General features: G+C 39.4%; 1 long non-coding RNA gene and 1 pseudogene across 1 annotated transcript; one reads left to right on the forward strand and one right to left on the reverse strand.

Annotated features, from left to right (window-relative positions):
- Positions 1-482: 482 nt before the first annotated feature.
- LOC124687105 lies at positions 483-2,468 on the reverse strand. The gene is made up of 2 exons (XR_006998089.1): positions 2,346-2,468; positions 483-942 (listed from the first exon to the last, which is right to left on the reverse strand). It is a non-coding gene; the product is annotated as an uncharacterized LOC124687105 (long non-coding RNA).
- Positions 2,469-5,087: 2,619 nt separating this feature from the next.
- LOC124687106 lies at positions 5,088-5,660 on the forward strand (annotated as a pseudogene).
- Positions 5,661-18,614: the final 12,954 nt, after the last annotated feature.

Below are 18,614 nucleotides of genomic sequence, written 5' to 3' on the forward strand. Positions count from 1 at the left end.
AAGAGAGGCAAGGAGACCAAGGAGGAAAATCAAAGAATCAAAGGTGATGGTCAAACGTTTGTGCAAGACTGCAAGCAGATAGTATTTCATGATACTTGCAATTGTCCAAGCAAAACTCTAGTGAGAACGAGGGCGATTGTACAAAGATCAGCAACCAAATGGTGCCTTATGCTACCAAATCTGCACAAGTTGAAACCATGGTTTTATCCATGTTATTCTTTACAGTTGATGTACTAAAGCCATGTTGTGGATGATGGTTGTGTGTGTCCAAACTGCTTCCATTTATTTTGTCTCGTCAATTTGGCCTTCTATTATTTATGTGACTTGGTGTCTGTTGAGTAGAGTAGCAACAGGAATAGCATGTCTCATGTGCCTTGAGGTTTTTGTATGGAGCTATTGGAATATCATTCGAATTTAACAAATTACATGTTGCAGTAGCAGGCTGGGAACCTACCACCGAACTCAAACATAACAAAGTTGTGTACAAAATTTCTCACAACTCACAGAGATAACTTTATTCATGAGCAAAACAATGTAGTTACAATCATTTACAGCGGTATACGTCATACACAACCCTTCTTCTAATATACGGCGCAAACTCATCTGATTGCTCAAAACTCAGGAAGTATATCACAGAATAAGATAATTTCCGTGTGAATGGTACATATATACACATGACAGCCCTTTTTCTGGAATGATGACTCCGCCGAAGCACAATCAGACTCAACTTGCACAGACCATCACCTGACCAACATGATTCATCAGAACCTGCAGTTGAATTGTTACACAAATTAAGTTAAATCTTGCGCGGCCATATATACGAGCTAGTGGTCGCATCCGATACTCATTGCAGAACTGATATCCTTCCTCCTCACTTCTCAAGATCTTGCTAATCATGAGGCGATACTCTTCACGCTCCTCACCAACGCCTTGACCATCCATCTGTGAAAATTGCAATCACAAAAATAATATTCATGTTACTAGTCAAGTAAATCATGTCTTAACAAAAACATCTTTATGATATACTTCACTCATCAGGACAAATTTATCAGTAACATATTTTGTTTCTTCATTGCCAAAACAATTATACTTGCCTATGCTAGTTCTTACCTTCTGCAGTCTGCACTATTTGCTTTAAGAAAGCTCCTCAATCTGTTTGTGCGGGGAACATTGTGGCTATTGTATCGATGGAACTATCAGTTACAACCTATTTTCACAATGACTACTAGATACAACTATTGGCTGATGTAAACCTGAAGAGCACACCTCAGTTGGTTGAAGTAGTTGAAGACAGACAGGTAGTTCATCATTTCAGTTTATTCTAACACATTTTGTAGACTACTTTGGTCCATGCAATATGTGAGACTAACTTTATGTCAACGCTTTTATTTGTTATTGCAGGAAATGGAGGATCTTATGGGCTTTTCTCCTGAAAAAAATACCATTTAGGTGGATGAACTTTCAGATGAAGAAAAGAGATTTCCAAAGAACAGTAACCAATTTTTCATAGGATAAAAAAGTATGCTCATCCGATTTCCAAACCGAAATCAGTTTTGTTTAATTGATATTATCTGTCAACCCCTTTACACATTTTAACATGCACGAGTATGCTACATGTAGTTAAACATTTATAGGAAAACGGGGTGGTAGGTTTGACTGCAGTGTAGGAACAGAACATATAATTTTGCAAGTAGTACTACATATCTAATGTTATTCGAAATGTTTTGGTACTCGCTCCGTCCCTAAAAAAGCTGCTCAACTTTATCTTGAAATTTTCGAAAACCATATATATTGAAATTTTTGATTCTTATTTTTCAACAAATCCTTATGGTTCTTGGTAATCATCGCAACTTCACGAATATGTTTTTCCCTTACCCTTCATCTCGTTTCTGATTCTTGAAATTCTATCTAGGAGTGAGGAGGATTAATCTATCAACCATGCTTTTTAGTTCCAACTGTGTCCTTGCATGGAGAATGGAAATATATTTATATTGGCGACATAAAAATGCAGGATCGTGAGGCTTACGCTTGCTTGTTAAATGTACCGGCTCCTGAATACAGTGCTAAACCGTCCACAGTATCAGTAAAAGATTTCTTCTTCATAGAGCAAGATTAGTTCTTGGGCATGCAGATAGAATTGGTTGCAAAAGATATTTGGCTCTAAAAGATATAGTTTGGTTTACAAAATCTAAATCTCGCTTGTATGGCTCATATTTTTTCAAAATCTCAAATTCTACTGCTTCAATAAAATTCATGTAGGAACATACTCCCAGCTGCCTGAATTTGGCTAATAATTGGACTAATCTACCAGATTGAAAGAGGAACGTGTCTGCTGTGTTGCGTACCTGAACCTGCTACCACATCCAAGACAAGAACAGAGGATTACGGCGGCGATGCAGGACATGGCCTAGCTGGTGGGGGCATGCCCGGTCGTATGGGAAGGGGTCGTCTGCGACGTGGAGGCGGCGGAGTTGTTGCAGCGGAGCGGACGAGGCGGTGGCGCCCTTGCTCGATGTGGGGGCGGAGGCAGCGGCGCACGCCGCTCAACGGAGTTGCGGCAACGGAGCGGATGAGGCGGCGGCGGCCCTGATTGATGTGGAGGCGGAGGCTGTGGCGCACGCCTCTCGGCGGAGTTGTGGCAGCAGAGCGGATGAGGCGGCGGCGTCCCTGCTCGGCGGCGACGCTCGCTTCTGGACTCCGCTTCCTTGGGCAACCGATTAGGCAGACGCCTGGGCTGGGCCGAATACTATTAGTATCTTTTTTTTCATTATCTACGTGTTGGTGGGTTACTGGGCTTAATCTATCTCGCTAAATCCTAACCGTTAACTCAAATCATACCTCTCCTTTTTTAGTAGTGGTAAAAGGTACCGTAAAACAAGCCAAAAAAGATGCTAAATTTTGACTAGATACAGATGGATATAGACATATTTTAATTATAAATACATCCGAATATAGAAAAAGTTGAGCAACATTTTTTAGGACAAAGGGAGTAATATTTATTATTGCATCTAGCGCATATTTCCAACAACTCTAAGATCCTTTTTCTGACCTGCTCCGCACCCATTGATGGAAAAAATAATCTCATCACATTCTTCTTGAAAGTAAAGGAGGATTAGGAAAGTAATATTGATTCCTACTTTCTCCAGACCATGAGAAAAATCATGACAAAACGCTCGAATGGTATGATCCTTCCGTCACCTAAAATGGAAGGGGTGATCTCTTATATTTTGGTATTTGGAGATCTGGTAGCTCGGGTATGGACATTCGAGCATCTGGTGTGTGTGTGGACTTTCCACGGAAAGTTTGTGAAGTTTATGAGGTCACCTTGAAGATCTTCCATTAGAGACGGGGCCAAGCTAGGTGATGCTTGTGCTAGAGAATAACTTTTACTTCGTGAGCAGAAAATCATTTGCAAGGGGGTGATGCTTGTGGGTTATCCTATAATGTCGATAAACTAGGGTGGATGCACACATAGCCTCTCCAGACGGAGGTTTAGAGATGTTCTCAACCACTTGAACTCTGCGAATCAAACATGTGTACTCGTGTCCTTTCCTCAGATTTTATTTTGTTTTTCTATTGCTTTTGATGTGGTTATCTGCTCTATACAGCTGTTCTATGACATTTGTATTCATCGTGTTATGAGTTCCTTCATCGAGTGTTTGTCTATTTGTGTCATCAACATGTCATTACTACAATCTGCTTCTTTGTATGTATGTTTATCTCCTGGAGGATTTAGATCTATTGTGGGTATCTTTGATCCTATCTTGTATGTTTGATATTATCCTATTTTGTGTATCTTTGACCTTATAATGTTTCCTCATTTAGTGGTATATTCATCCTTATTTGTGTATCTTTGACCTTATAATCGCTCTGGGTGAGAGAGGGCAGAGCGGCAGGCAAGGTAGGCGGGCTCACCCGGGACGGCGGAGGCAGAGAGGCTGACGAGGGAGGTGACTTGCTGGACTAGGTTTCTTCACACCGCTACGGCCCGCGGGATTTCAAAGCAGAGGTGAAAACGGGTCGCATAGAGAATTTGCAAGTTTTCTCGGCACTAAAACAAAAGGGAAATGTCGTATTCAGGCTTGCAAAGGTCAAAGTTTCCTCTTTTGGCTATTCCGTGTGTACTATCGTTCTAGCAAATATGCCTCAAACTTATAAAGGTACATGGTGAAGCCATATTTCGGCAGTGTGTTTCAGCAAATGCCAGAAAATTACGATGTGCTGTAACAATTTTTTCCTTGTTTTATTTAGCAGTAATTATGATAAACTTTCATTGATGCCCTCTCCTCTTCATATCATGATTTTTCACTTGAGGATGAGAATTTGTCCATATTTTGCCAGCTCGGCCCTTACAAAAAAAAATACGATCAACTCATAAATTAGGGCTGACAATGGGAAAGTTGTTCCATTAGATTTTGGAAAATTTCAAATTTTCCCTTTGAGCTAGATTTGCTAGTTCCAGGGCGACAGCACATACGTGCTTCCATGCCATATTGTGTTAGCCCATGACGCATACCATAGACCACGTCGATGTGAAACCATAATGGCGTGAAAAGGTCGACATTCAACAAGCCACCAACCCAGCCTGGCCATGTATGACCAGGTAAGGCTGGTCATAGTGCATAGTATCATATACTAGTATCATGCATATGATATTTGTCTATGATACTATCTCTATAGTGGGTGATATTATAGAGTAGTTTCATAAACTTCTAAATTTATTGTTTTGTAGAATCTCAATGTAAATCTATGTACAAGATCAATTTGGCATTTATTTTTCTCGTAACGTGCGCTATGATACAGTATCTACCTATGTTACTCTAATTCTATCTCTCCTCCTTAATTGCATGCCACATCATCATTTTTATGGGCCTAGTATGCATGATACTACCTATGATACTAGCACTATGGCCAGCCTAATAGCTAGCACGGGCTTCTTTCAAATGCGCGCATAGAATTATTCAACTTCAAAGTCCAAATGCTACCACGAAACCCACTAGTACTTGTTTGTCAATAAATGGCCTGTCCTGCACGGCAGCATCACAAACACAACAACAACCATATAACGCCAAGGATCAACAGCGTATCTAGCTTGAATCTCCTCTGCTTGCTTTGCTCCTTCCAATTTCAACAGCAATGGCAGCTGCCACGAAGATCACCCTACTGGCCTTGGCGGCGATGGCCGTCTTGAGCATCGCATCGGCCGCGACATACAACGTCGGCGAGCCAGCCGGCGAGTGGGGCTTCGGCATCAACTACGGCAGCTGGGCATCCTCCAAGCAGTTCATCCCCGGTGACAGTATCGTCTTCAAGTACTCACCGCAGGCGCATGACGTGCTTGAGGTCAGCAAGGCCGACTACGACTCCTGCAGCGCTGCAAGCCCCATCACCACCCTCAAAACTGGCAACGACGTCATCGCACTCCCGCCACGGGCACCCGCTACTTTATCTGCGGCTTTACTGGCCACTGCACCGCCGGCATGAAGGTCACCATCGACGTCGTGTCAGCCTCCTCCCCGTCGACGCCGTCGTCGCCCACACCAGCCAGCGGTCCCAGCGCCAGCAACTCTCCACCGCCGCCGTCGCCTTCCGCCGCTACCTCGGTCAGGGTCACAGCAGGCCTTGGTCTCATGGTCCTGCTTGCCGGTCTCATGGCTTGAACTCAGACATCTGCTGCCGCACGAAGATACGAGCTTATGTATGATTTGCATATTCATTGTAGAGGATATAAATTAATATAAATGTAGCATCTTTTCAATTCGAAAATGGTTCACTTGCTGTATCGGAACTTAGCATAGTGTGATGGACTGAGTTGTACTCCCTCCGTTCTTTTTTAATTGACTCAGATTTAGTACAACTTTGTACTAAATTTGAGTCAATTAAAAGAGAACGGAGGGAGTACATGATAGTGGAATGCAGAGAAGTTTGACCCTTGAATCTATACAATAAGACTGGAGTCTATACTACATCGGCGTGACTAATTCTCATGGACTGAGAATTAAGCTAACGAGAGCCAGCCTATGCGACGGAAGAGACAAGGAAGTATTTTTTTCTTCATAGCCGATGAGATTTTTTTTACAAAAACAGTTAATTGCATGCGGGCCGAGGATTTCATGAGCTAATTTACCAGATTATAACGTGAAGGCTTATTGAGAGCCTTCAATTAGTATATATAAGATATAAGATTCTAAAGTGACTAAGAACTAAACTCAGTTAGATGATGGTATTAAGTTTTAGTTGAAATCTTGCAACTCATGTCTAGCCCAAATCACGAAGCAATCCAACGATTTAGTATATTTACAATCTAGGTTGCAACTCATGACTGTTAGGGCAATATGCTTGTTGTATTACCAGGAGCCAAAGGCCACAATATATAGTACATGTACATGTGCAAATATGCAGGAAGCCCCCTAACATATGGGGAAACTACAATATACAGATATATACATCTAACACCCCCCCTCAAACTCATGATGGATCCACAACACTGAGTTTGGAGAGTAAGAAGTCATGCTGCGCTCTCGAGTCTGTGCCTTTGTAAAGAAATCCGCCAATCGCAAATGCGAAGGCACATAATGAACCGCAACAACCTCATCCCGCACTTTGAGCACGTGTATAAAAAGCATCAACACCAATATGCTTGGTCAGCTCATGCTTGACCGGATCACGTGCAATACCGATAGCACATGTACTTGTCGGACAAAAGTAGAGTGAGTGTCGTAACGAGACCCCAAAATCTGCAAGCAACCACCGTAACCGAGGTCACCTCGAGCAATCAACAAAGCCATAGCCTGCAACTCAGCATCAACACTCGAACGGGAAACCGCGACCTGTTTCTTCGTCTTCCAAGCAACAAGCGAACCACCAAGAACACACAGTAAGCAGAAAGTGAACGACGATCCGTAGGATCACTCGCCCACGTAGCATCCGAGTAGCACTAGAGCTGGAGAGAGCTGGTGTCAACACCCGGATTTTTAAGTCCAGATGCCTATTATGCCATTCATCGCAATCCCAGGAATATTGTTTTTGCGAGACATAACAGTTGAATATCAAAGAGTCATCATTCATTACAATACCAACATAGTCATTACACAAATAGGATCACATGATCCAGTCTCATTACAACACTTGATCTATTGATCATTACACAAATACGTAGCGGAAGCGAAATAGTAGTGGACTATCTAATCCACAGGCAACGCTTGACGTTAGAAGCTCCTAGTTGTGGTAAACGTCCTGCTGGTCGTCCTCTTCATACTGCTGCTCGGCTTCATAGTCTGGCCGTTTGAATAGCCAGGGACAAAGCCGTGAGTACTTTCAAGTACTCGCAAACTACTACTAATGTAAGTACTAACATTGCTATAGAGAGTGTTCTAAGCTCTAAGGTTATTTGCATAAAGCCAATTTTAGTTGAGAAACATTTTAGTAAACAACTCCTCATGTGCTAACTAACTCAAGTGGGAACATTAGTGTCATTCCCACAACTCTGTTGTGATTCAAAAACAAGTTCACCTTTCAAGTTCAAGATCATAAGTCAAAAGAGATAAAATTCTGATGACGGAAACAGTATGGCCTTTCCAACTGTCCATGACCGCGGACGCGGCTATTCGAATAGGTTTAGACTCTGCAGAGGTTGCACACTTGTGCCACAACATTTGATTACCTCCGTCAGGGATAACCCCGAATAATCGTAACTCAGTACGCGGATCATCAACCGTTAACCTTTCACTTACACACCCTAGTATAGGCACCTCTCCCCATGAGCTTGGCCTCCCGGTGATAGCCAAGCTGTTATCCGGGAGCCGCACGAGGCTTGGCCGTACAATTCACCTCAATTCACGTCATTTCACTTTCAACGGAGGCAGCCTCGGCATAACCTCTATGACGCTTCTTTAAAGGGAACCCATACTAAGACACATAAATTTCCAGCTAAGCCTTACCCATAATCAGGTATTGTGGGGGTACTCAAGAATTGGAATCGTATCGCATCCAACTCAATCATCAGTTTTTAACCAGTTCACCAAGTCAAATTCATGTCATATTCACCTTCAAAATCTTTCAATGGAAATGACTCATCATTCCAAGGTTTTCACCATTATCATTGTAATATCCCAGGTAATGGGTTACAAAAATAGAGGAAACAGATGTGTGCATTGCATTCATGCATAGAAAATCTGGGGAATTTTCGCGCTTTAAAGTAAAATAGTCGCAGTAACTGAAGTTTCACTTGACCTTGGTGGACTTGAAGTAGCTCATCAAGTCAAGTGCTATAAACCTCAGTGTGACCTTTGTTAAAACCTGTTTTGGGTAGAGATGATTTGATCTAAGGGGTTAGATCAAATGGAACTTACACAACAACACTTTAAACAATGATCAATTGCTTGATCTTATAAAAGATCATAACATGGTATTCCTTGCCATAACATAAGAACATCTATTTGGAAATCAAGTAACAATAAATGGAGAAACCATTCTTCACTTATCTTTTCCATGTCTTAAACAAATCTATGATCCTACCATGAAACCTCATGGTATTCATTCAACTTCCACATTAGAAACATGACAAGGAGATGAACTCTAGAAATATATATATCCTTCTCTATTCCATATTGTTGTACATCAAACCTAGAGAGGTGAGAGTTCTATGATAATTATCAAAGAAGCAATAACAAAACTTGAGCTAAACCTTGGAGATACATCCAAGTATTCAAACCATCATCTTTCAGAGAAGCTCTAAGATATTATTCCGAGACATTCTCAAATGAGAGAGACCATCCATGCTAATTTCAGTTCAATCTATTCAAATACCCAAATGGTTAAACCAACATTTCTTGAGAGAACTTTAAGTGAATATCTCGGGCATTCTCCTGGGATATAATCTATAGAGACAACCATAGCCATGACCATCTAAGAAACTATAAGAGAGATATTATGTTTAGTTGATCAAGACAATACTTGATCTTAGAAGTGAGAAACCTAACTCAGGAGAGATACCTTAGGAAGCCAAACCTTGATCATTATAAATTGAGTGATGATCATAAAATCTAAGAACTTGAGGAATTAATATCAAGAACAAGCTGATCATGTCTAACCATGATCATGTTCTTGAGATATGTGAGGATATGATAAACCCTAATAGGATAAGTAGATATCATTCACCACATAAAATTATGGGGAGATCATTAGTAAGCAACCCTAGACTTATAACCCAACCTTTACTTGTGAACCACTAGGTGATCACAATTAGAATCCTACCATATCTATATTTCCTAAATCAAGGAACCCAAGAGCACCTTAGAGTTAAACACTATACTTTATGTAGTGAGAAACCATACATCAATGTGACCAAAGTTAACTATAAAAAGAAACATAACTACTTTAGTTACTTTAATGATTAATTGAGGAAAATAACAACATTAATTGGTAGAAGATAAAACCAATTCTCAAATCCTTAGTAACTAGAGAAGCACATAGAATATAAAGCAAGTAACCATATTACCATGGTTAGGGGAGATTAAGCCCTAGCAAATGCAATATGAGAACATTCCAACTCCATAACTTAGAATTATATCTCAACCCTAGTTGATGTATCACTATGATGATCCTAATATAAACCCAGGCCATAATTGAGATTCAAACCAATTGTCATTAGGTAAACATAATTAGAACCCCAGAATTGCACTCTAGTTAAAACCTATACTTACTTATAGAGCACAAGATAAACCTAATTTAAAACCTTTAATTAGACCATGTGGGGTGATCAACCACTTACCTTTGTAACTAAGGCCAAGCCATTATGGGGACAATATCTAATTAGACATTTTCAAAGATAATAAGGGTGTTAACCTTGAAAGGGAGTTATAAGAGAATTTACAAAACTATAATAAATAAGTGATCACATAAAATAATATGCAAGTGAGCAACACTCTCAAATAAGAAACCAAGACTTCATTATGATCCTCAAATGCTTTGGAGTAGAATTCCTCAACCCTAATAATTCAAAATAGATTTGATTACACAAGGAAAAAGGAAATTAAAATGAGTGCATAAAATCATAATTAATTACAATTTGTAATAAAGCTCACATATGTAAAATGTTTAATTAAAACAATTGAGTAATACAATAATACTTTTATTAGTCTTCATAAAAGACCAATTGTTTAACACCTGCAAAATAGAAAATAGTTAAAACATGAATTCAAAATAGAATTATAAAACAAAATTGAAAAACAGAAAATAAGAAAGAAAAAGAAAACATGAAAAAATAGAGAAGAGGCTTACCAGACTTGGCCACCACAGCCCACCACAGCAGCCCAACAAGCTAGCACAGTTTGGCCCAGCCCAAACGTACCCCTTCGGCAGATATTTCACGAGGAGGGGGAGCCATCGTCTTCCTCCGTTCCGGGAAGCAGCTCGCTGTCGAGCTCTCCTCGACTGCGTGCGCCAGGATTCGCGCCACCGCTTGGTCGTCGTCGATAAGTACCCTCTCGCCGCCGCTGAGAACCCTAACCCTAAATTCCCCATCTCTCTGCAACCTTCTCCGAAAAATTGGAAACCCTAGCTCGTCGGGCATTTCTTCTCGCCGCCGTTTGGAGCTTCTCCGCGACTCGGCGTGAGTGCCATCGACATCTACACCCTCGACTTGCTCAGCTGGAGCAGGGAATCGAGCGGGAGCCGTCCACAGCAACCAGGCGAGCTCACCTTCTCCGACGCCGGCGGCCATCAATCCCGGTGATTGGGACCGTCTCCGACCTCGCCGACACGCCCTACGTGCTCACGGTGAGCCGATGATCCTCCTGAGCATCCTAACCTCCTCTCTAACGCCTCGTATCGTGCTCGCGCCGTGTGACCGTTTCCGCCGCCGCAGCAAGTTCATCGCCGGCCATGCTCCGGTGGTCATTAGCGGGCGGCGCTGGTACCAAAATACTCGCGGTGATGTGCTGATTCCAGTAGACCACTTCGATAGGCCGCGCGAGTCCGGGAACGGCGGCGCCGTCGCTGACCTCCCGCCGGCAGAGAAGCCCTGCCACGTTTCGATTTTGACCCTGGTCAAATGCTTGTGTGGCAGCCACCATGGCGTAGGCCCACTCGTCAGTGTCCCTGAGGGTAGCCAACCCGGGTAGATTTAGCAGTTCTTTTTGTTTTAATTCAAACTCAATAATATCTGAAACTTCAAATGAATTTGTAAAATTCATAATAACTCACAAAAATGAAAATAAGATATCAAAAATTCTTAGAAAAGAAAGATCTATCCAATAAAAATATAATATGAAATTTTTATTTTCAATAAAAATTTAATTATTTAATACTTGTTAATTAAGTCCTTTCCTTTAATTTTAAACACAATTAAAATTCAGAAATTAAAGAAAACATTTTTAAAATAAATAAAACCAGTAAGTAAATAAGTAAAACATTAAAACTAATTTTTATTTACTATTAACTTATTAAATCCTTATTAAAAGGATTTAAACCCTAATTAATAACTACCATAATTATTAATTCTTTAAAAATAATAAAAGGACAAATCCAATATTATTTTAATTTCAAAGTTATTAATAACTTCAACTTTATTAATGAAGTTATTAATCCAAGAATTATAGGGTAATTAAGAAACCCTAGTTCCATTAGAAACAAAGTGATAACTTTATCATTTCATGTGTAATCCTAAAACCCTAATGCCATTTAGACCCTAGATCCATTACTTCTTATGAACCCTAAATTGTTCCCAAACCTAAACCTAAGTAACATGTGATCATGTTACTTCACCAGTAAACATAGGTTCATATCTAGCAACTAAATACTAGTTCAAATCCACCTAAAATATGGGAACCCTATTACTACTAATTAGCATTCCATGTGTTCATCTTCATCGGACCTAGATAATTAAGTAGGGCTAATCAAGCGTAAACCCTAGATCCTATTACCAAAGCCATCATCCTTATTCATTCCTATTTAGCATCACACCATTGTGATGAACCCTAACAGCAACCATACCTACTATTTTACTTTACATAACCCTGTTCCACTAAACCCTACTAGTGTGAGATACTTATGAACCATCCTATTTAGGAACCAGCCATTCTCTACTTAGAGATTCAATGGCTAGTACAAGACAACCTCAACCCTAATTGATATACTTCTTATTACTTAAGAAGTATGTTCTTCAAAAGTTATTCTTTTGAAGTAAATAAAGAAACATCACCAACCCTGTTTATAAGAACCTATAAATCCTAGCTAGCACTCACCAGTCAGATGAATCCACCTTGATAGCAACCATGTATAAATACTTGCTTAGAATGCCTAGGCCTACCTCAGCCTTACCAGCCCTAGGTGTTGATGAATCCAACTAGGTCGTGATCCATCTAATACTTACTCCATAAACTAGTTGAAACCATAATCAACCATAGAACCCCACCAGCCTAATTATCATACTTGTTCTTTATTAAAGAACATGTTCTTCAAAAGTTATTCTTTTGAAGAATATAATAAATAATCATCCACCATGCACTATAGGACTTAAAATTGACAACTGCTATTTACTTATTACACAACCTCTATTCCTTGATGTGTATGATTGTTACTATTCATTTTACCACATGCTTATGATTCTAAAACAACACAACCCCTGAATAAGAACCTTGTTTGTAAATCATTCTAAAAGTGCAACACACCCAGAACTAATCATTACCACTCACTAATCCTAAATCATCGGGGTTAGGTCACGCTTAGAACGATTGCATATCATACTTATGCATTCTTGCATCCTTGCCAATCTTTTAAACATCGTCCTTACCGGACGATGATGCTATTTCAGAATTTGGAGTTATTACGTATCGAAGACCCTTGCCTGCATAATCTTGCAGTCAAGAAAGGCAAGTTCATCACTTGCTCATGTCATTTGAGTATTTTTATCAAATTACTTGCAAAGTATTATGGTTATCACTATTGCACAAAAATCAAAACCACTACTTTCATAACTATGAATATGACTATGTGGTGGGCAATGGAACCATGGATTGTGTTGATATGGTGGAGGTTCCATTGCACGGGTTTATATCCATCTAGGATTAAACAACAAATGTCGCCGATGATTCTTGTGCTCGTAATACCCGTGTTAACCATAAGATCCGGAGTGGGACGGAGTAGTCAAAAGTGTTTCCACCTCTCGTTCATCAACGGATGCGCTTACCGTAGCGGTTGTGTACGGCGGAACAACCGGAGGGTGGGGATCCCATTCTAATTCCCCACGGTAAAGCATTGCTTGCCGTAGCGGTTGTGTCTTGCGGAACAACCGGAGGGTGGGGATCCCATTCTAATTCCCCACGGTAATGCGGTCTATGATGGGTTGCAGCCACCGGCGTAGGAGTGTATGGTAAGAGCCGAGCACTGTTGTCGTGGTCGGGGTCCACCCTGAAATTACGGGAATAATGGGACCGACGTGGACCCAGGGTCGGCGCATGCAACAAAGGGTGGGTGTTCGAGGTAGCGGAGGAACATGATTGGCTAGACCTTATACCGGGCCTCACACCATAGGAAGTGTGGACGGGTCATTCCCGGTTGGCACCAAGGTTAAGATCTCTTATGGGTAAAGCAACACACCTCTGCAGAGTGTAAAGAACCGTGACCTGTCACTCCCTGTTCCGGGATAAGGAACTGCGAACGCGGCCGGAAAGGAGCTCCATGAAGTTCTAGTAAACTGGTGAAGGCTGACGGACATAGTTCTTCTGAATAAAAGCAACCCTTTGGAGAAATGATTATGAAAACCTGCATTGGTATTAGACTTTCTGGTCTAATGCTGTAGCTAGTGCATTAAACACCTCTTTCCTATAATGAACTTGTTGAGTACGCTCGTACTCATCCCACTCTTAAATCCCCTGCTTAGATATGGAGGCCACGAAGAGGATCTACAGTGCAACTCGAAGACCGAGAAGTCAACAACTACCTCAAGAGACAGGACCCTGTCAGAGGAGTCAAATACCACATCCAGCAAGGAGAAAACCTAGTTTAGCCATAGAAGGGAACTAGTTTCCTAAACCTAGCTCCTACTTAGCTAGAATCTATTCTTAGCCTCTTTAGCTAGTTAAATACTCTACAAATAGAGTTCGTGATAAGTCTAGACTACGAGTCGTTCTTCCGGAGTTTATTTGCAATTTTACCTCATTGTAAAGTAGGAGGTCTGTGATGATCTTATGTAACAGAGTCAATGTTTTAATTCTATAGACATGCCTTGGACCCGCATATGTTTCTGTTGTACCACTCTGAGCGATATAATACTAGTGGAACGGTGTTTCATTGGTGTTATATCAGACTTGCATACTACACCATGCTGTGGTATGCCGGTTCACCACAGTTGGTATCAGAGCAAATGCTTTGAACCTAGGATTAAAACCCTTTAAAGGAGACCTATAGGATTGGTAGTGTCTATAGGAAGTTGTCTTAGGTAAACCAAATACTTCTTATGGCTTGAGATGGATATTCACTTGAGAATAATCCTGACACACTTGAGTCAACATTTCTTATCTAGCTTACCAAGATAAAATAAAGTTAGTTAGCTAATCCCAAACATGTAGTACACCATGAAGTCCTTAAACAATAGATGAGTAGACCACAGTTGGTATACAATACATGGTAGTCCAAAGAGAGGATACAACCATAAGGAAGATATCCTATTGGAAGATGTGTAGGAACATATGTTATGATTAAGTAAGAGTTATCCAGACTGGTAATAGGAGTTATATCAATTGATGAAGATAATTAAGATATCCTAATAGAAGATGTAGACCCAGATAAGTAATGAGTAAGTAAAATATCTAAACTTGTAAAACAATTGATAACAAGTGATAACTATGAGTCATGTGAGGTAGTATAGACCATGATGAGTCAATCATGGGAGGTAAGAAAGAGAGATAGGAATAAATATGTCTATTTACAGAGTAGTGATAGTAATCATATATGATTCACCTGAGAATCATTATGTGATGTTGTAGCACATCATAAATAATCAGAAGGAGAACAATAAGAAGCCACTTGTTCAACAATAATGCAGGAATTGTGTTCCAAAACCATGGGAAGTGTGCCAAGCACATCATGACCATAGTCTTACAATAGGAAAACACTTGGAAGTGTAGGAGCTATATTCTAATAAATAGGTATTCAGAGTAGACATTTTAGACCCCAGAGATACCATTTGGGGTAGCCCTCAACAAAATGGAAGTTAATCTAATACTTCCAAAGGAAATTAAGTTAATCTTAAATATCCTAGAACACTTTGTTTCAAGTTTATCTCATTGCAAATGTGCAATTAAGGTAAAGGTTGAGACAAATAGTAGAATCCCATATATTCGTGCTAAGTATCACGATATAAACCTATCTTATGTGGTGTTATATATTACACATCGAGCTCGATGTTTAGAGATGTCTTACTCAACTATTATATTCAGGCTTATGATGGTGTGTATTATATGCACAAAGCTGATTCTTCTTGGATTTTATTGGAATTTTATTGTTTGACTAGATCCATACATGAAGTTTGACGTTGATATGCAAATGCATGTTGCAATATCAAGTTCTTACTTGATGCTATAGATCTAGAGGGTAATGGTATTCGTGTGAGGAAGTGACGATTTCTGAAGATTATGAAGACAAGATGAAGGTTCATTAGAAAAAGGAAGCAAAGTTGTGGGAAGCAACCACAATACTATGAAGGAAGTATCAATTTAAAACTCATGCTTAACCTCAACAGAGGAGTACTTTAGTACATTAGAAGCATGAAGGTGAGAAATCTGGTGATTATGGTGAAGCTGAAGCAGATCCATAGTCAACATAGAAGAGGGAATGCATGGAAAAATCACTTAGGATACTATATTCATAGTGTCAGCTAGTGGTTTTCTTGCAAAATAAACCCTGAATGAAGGAAGGTAATATATGAAATCATAGCAAACATAAGAAGACCATAGTCGATATCAGAAGACCACAATTGGTATAATATCAATACTGCGAGATAAAGTGGAAGATGTCTCGTCCAGTTGATCAGAACCTATAATAGAATCCATTTTTAGATATCAAATAGCCACAGTTGGTATAATAACCACAACTGGTATCAGTTGGTATTACAAATAGTCCACGATTTAATTATTTGTAACAAAAGTTTGTGAACAAATAAAAACCTTGTCAGCCAAATAGCTAGATCTATAATCATTTAGTAGAAGGATTCACATTGGATGTCCATAATTGAGTAGATATACCACAAACATTCTTCGCGAGACCTTAGAAGAAGTACAAACCATAAGCTAGACCTAGACTAAACATTCCAACCATAAGTCCAATGGTTGGAGGAAAAGGAGTTGAAGACCATAAGAAAACTCTAAGGGGTAGAGTAAAGATTGAGTTGGATGTACAATAACTCAATACTTTGAGCATAATAGAAGAAGAAGGTCTGAACTGAGAGGAAGTTCGATCTTATTTTCATAAGATTGTTGAACAATACCTTCAGAAGAAGGTCGGACCGAGCGCGAGGTTCATACCTCGAGGACGTAAGAAGTGGATTATAACTGGAGCAAGTAAGTAATATCTACTCAGAAGTACTTAAGCTCAAGTAAGTCAAAGATAAAGAAGTTGGACGAAGGAAATATTAGAGACCAAATATAGCTCAAGGAGGTCAAAGACTGAAGGGATTTGACCATACCAGAATCAGAGACTACACGAAAGATTCCTTTCATGAAACCTAAATAAACCAAAATAGTTATAGGTATTGGATAGGCTAAATGAGTCTAACCTTCTTAGTAAAAGAAACTATCATGATCATTTCCATGTTAAGTACCTTACCAAGTACCATTATTGCAGTCTTGGTAGTGAGGTAAAAACAAAGACCTATTTTATCAAATAGGAGATTGTTATCCAATTAGTCCTCAATTAAGACTGTCAGGACAAGAAGAAGTCCCAATCATTGAATAATCAATGAGAAAGGAAACAAGCTTATAATATTGGAGGAAATCATGAAAGTAAAGGAAGTAATAGTTGTTTGATGTCAAACACTAATGGATTCCAGGAAGAATCTGGACAATAGATGTATTCAATTATATCCAGTAAGGTCACCATGGAGTTCGAGAAAAGATTTAGTCTGCACAAGTCAGATCCACACTCCGAAACGTGAGAGAGATCAAACTTCGAGGACGAAGTTTAGTTTAAGGGGTAGAGACTGTAATATCCCAGGTAATGGGGTTACAAAAATAGAGGAAACAGATGTGTGCATTGCATTCATGCATAGAAAATCTGGGGAATTTTCGCGCTTTAAAGTAAAACGATCAGCGATGAATCGAAGTTTCACTTGACCTTGGTGGACTTGAAGTAGCTCATCAAGTCAAGTGCTATAAACCTCAGTGTGACCTTTGTTAAAACCTGTTTTGGGTAGAGATGATTTGATCTAAGGGGTTAGATCAAATGGAACTAACACAACAACACTTTAAACAATGATCAATTGCTTGATCTTATAAAAGATCATAACATGGTATTCCTTGCCATAACATAAGAACATCTATTTGGAAATCAAGTAACAATAAATGGAGAAACCATTCTTCACTTATCTTTTCCATGTCTTAAACAAATCTATGATCCTACCATGAAACCTCATGGTATTCATTCAACTTCCACATTAGAAACATGACAAGGAGATGAACTCTAGAAATATATATATCCTTCTCTATTCCATATTGTTGTACATCAAACCTAGAGAGCTGAGAGTTCTATGATAATTATCAAAGAAGCAATAACAAAACTTGAGCTAAACCTTGGAGATACATCCAAGTATTCAAACCATCATCTTTCAGAGAAGCTCTAAGATATTATTCCAGACATTCTCAAATGAGAGAGACCATCCATGCTAATTTCAGTTCAATCTATTCAAATACCCAAATGGTTAAACCAACATTTCTTGAGAGAACTTTAAGTGAATATCTCAGGCATTCTCCTGGGATATAATCTATAGAGACAACCATAGCCATGACCATCTAAGAAACTATAAGAGAGATATTATGTTTAGTTGATCAAGACAATACTTGATCTTAGAAGTGAGAAACCTAACTCAGGAGAGATACCTTAGGAAGCCAAACCTTGATCATTATAAATTGAGTGATGATCATAAAATCTAAGAACTTGAGGAATTAATATCAAGAACAAGCTGATCATGTCTAACCATGATCATGTTCTTGAGATATGTGAGGATATGATAAACCCTAATAGGATAAGTAGATATCATTCACCACATAAAATTATGGGGAGATCATTAGTAAGCAACCCTAGACTTATAACCCAACCTTTACTTGTGAACCACTAGGTGATCACAATTAGAATCCTACCATATCTATATTTCCTAAATCAAGGAACCCAAGAGCACCTTAGAGTTAAACACTATACTTTATGTAGTGAGAAACCATACATCAATGTGACCAAAGTTAACTATAAAAAGAAACATAACTACTTTAGTTACTTTAATGATTAATTGAGGAAAATAACAACATTAATTGGTAGAAGATAAAACCAATTCTCAAATCCTTAGTAACTAGAGAAGCACATAGAATATAAAGCAAGTAACCATATTACCATGGTTAGGGGAGATT

Source organism: Lolium rigidum, chromosome 2, assembly GCF_022539505.1.
Source record: "Lolium rigidum isolate FL_2022 chromosome 2, APGP_CSIRO_Lrig_0.1, whole genome shotgun sequence".
Classification (NCBI taxonomy): Eukaryota; Viridiplantae; Streptophyta; class Magnoliopsida; order Poales; family Poaceae; genus Lolium; species Lolium rigidum.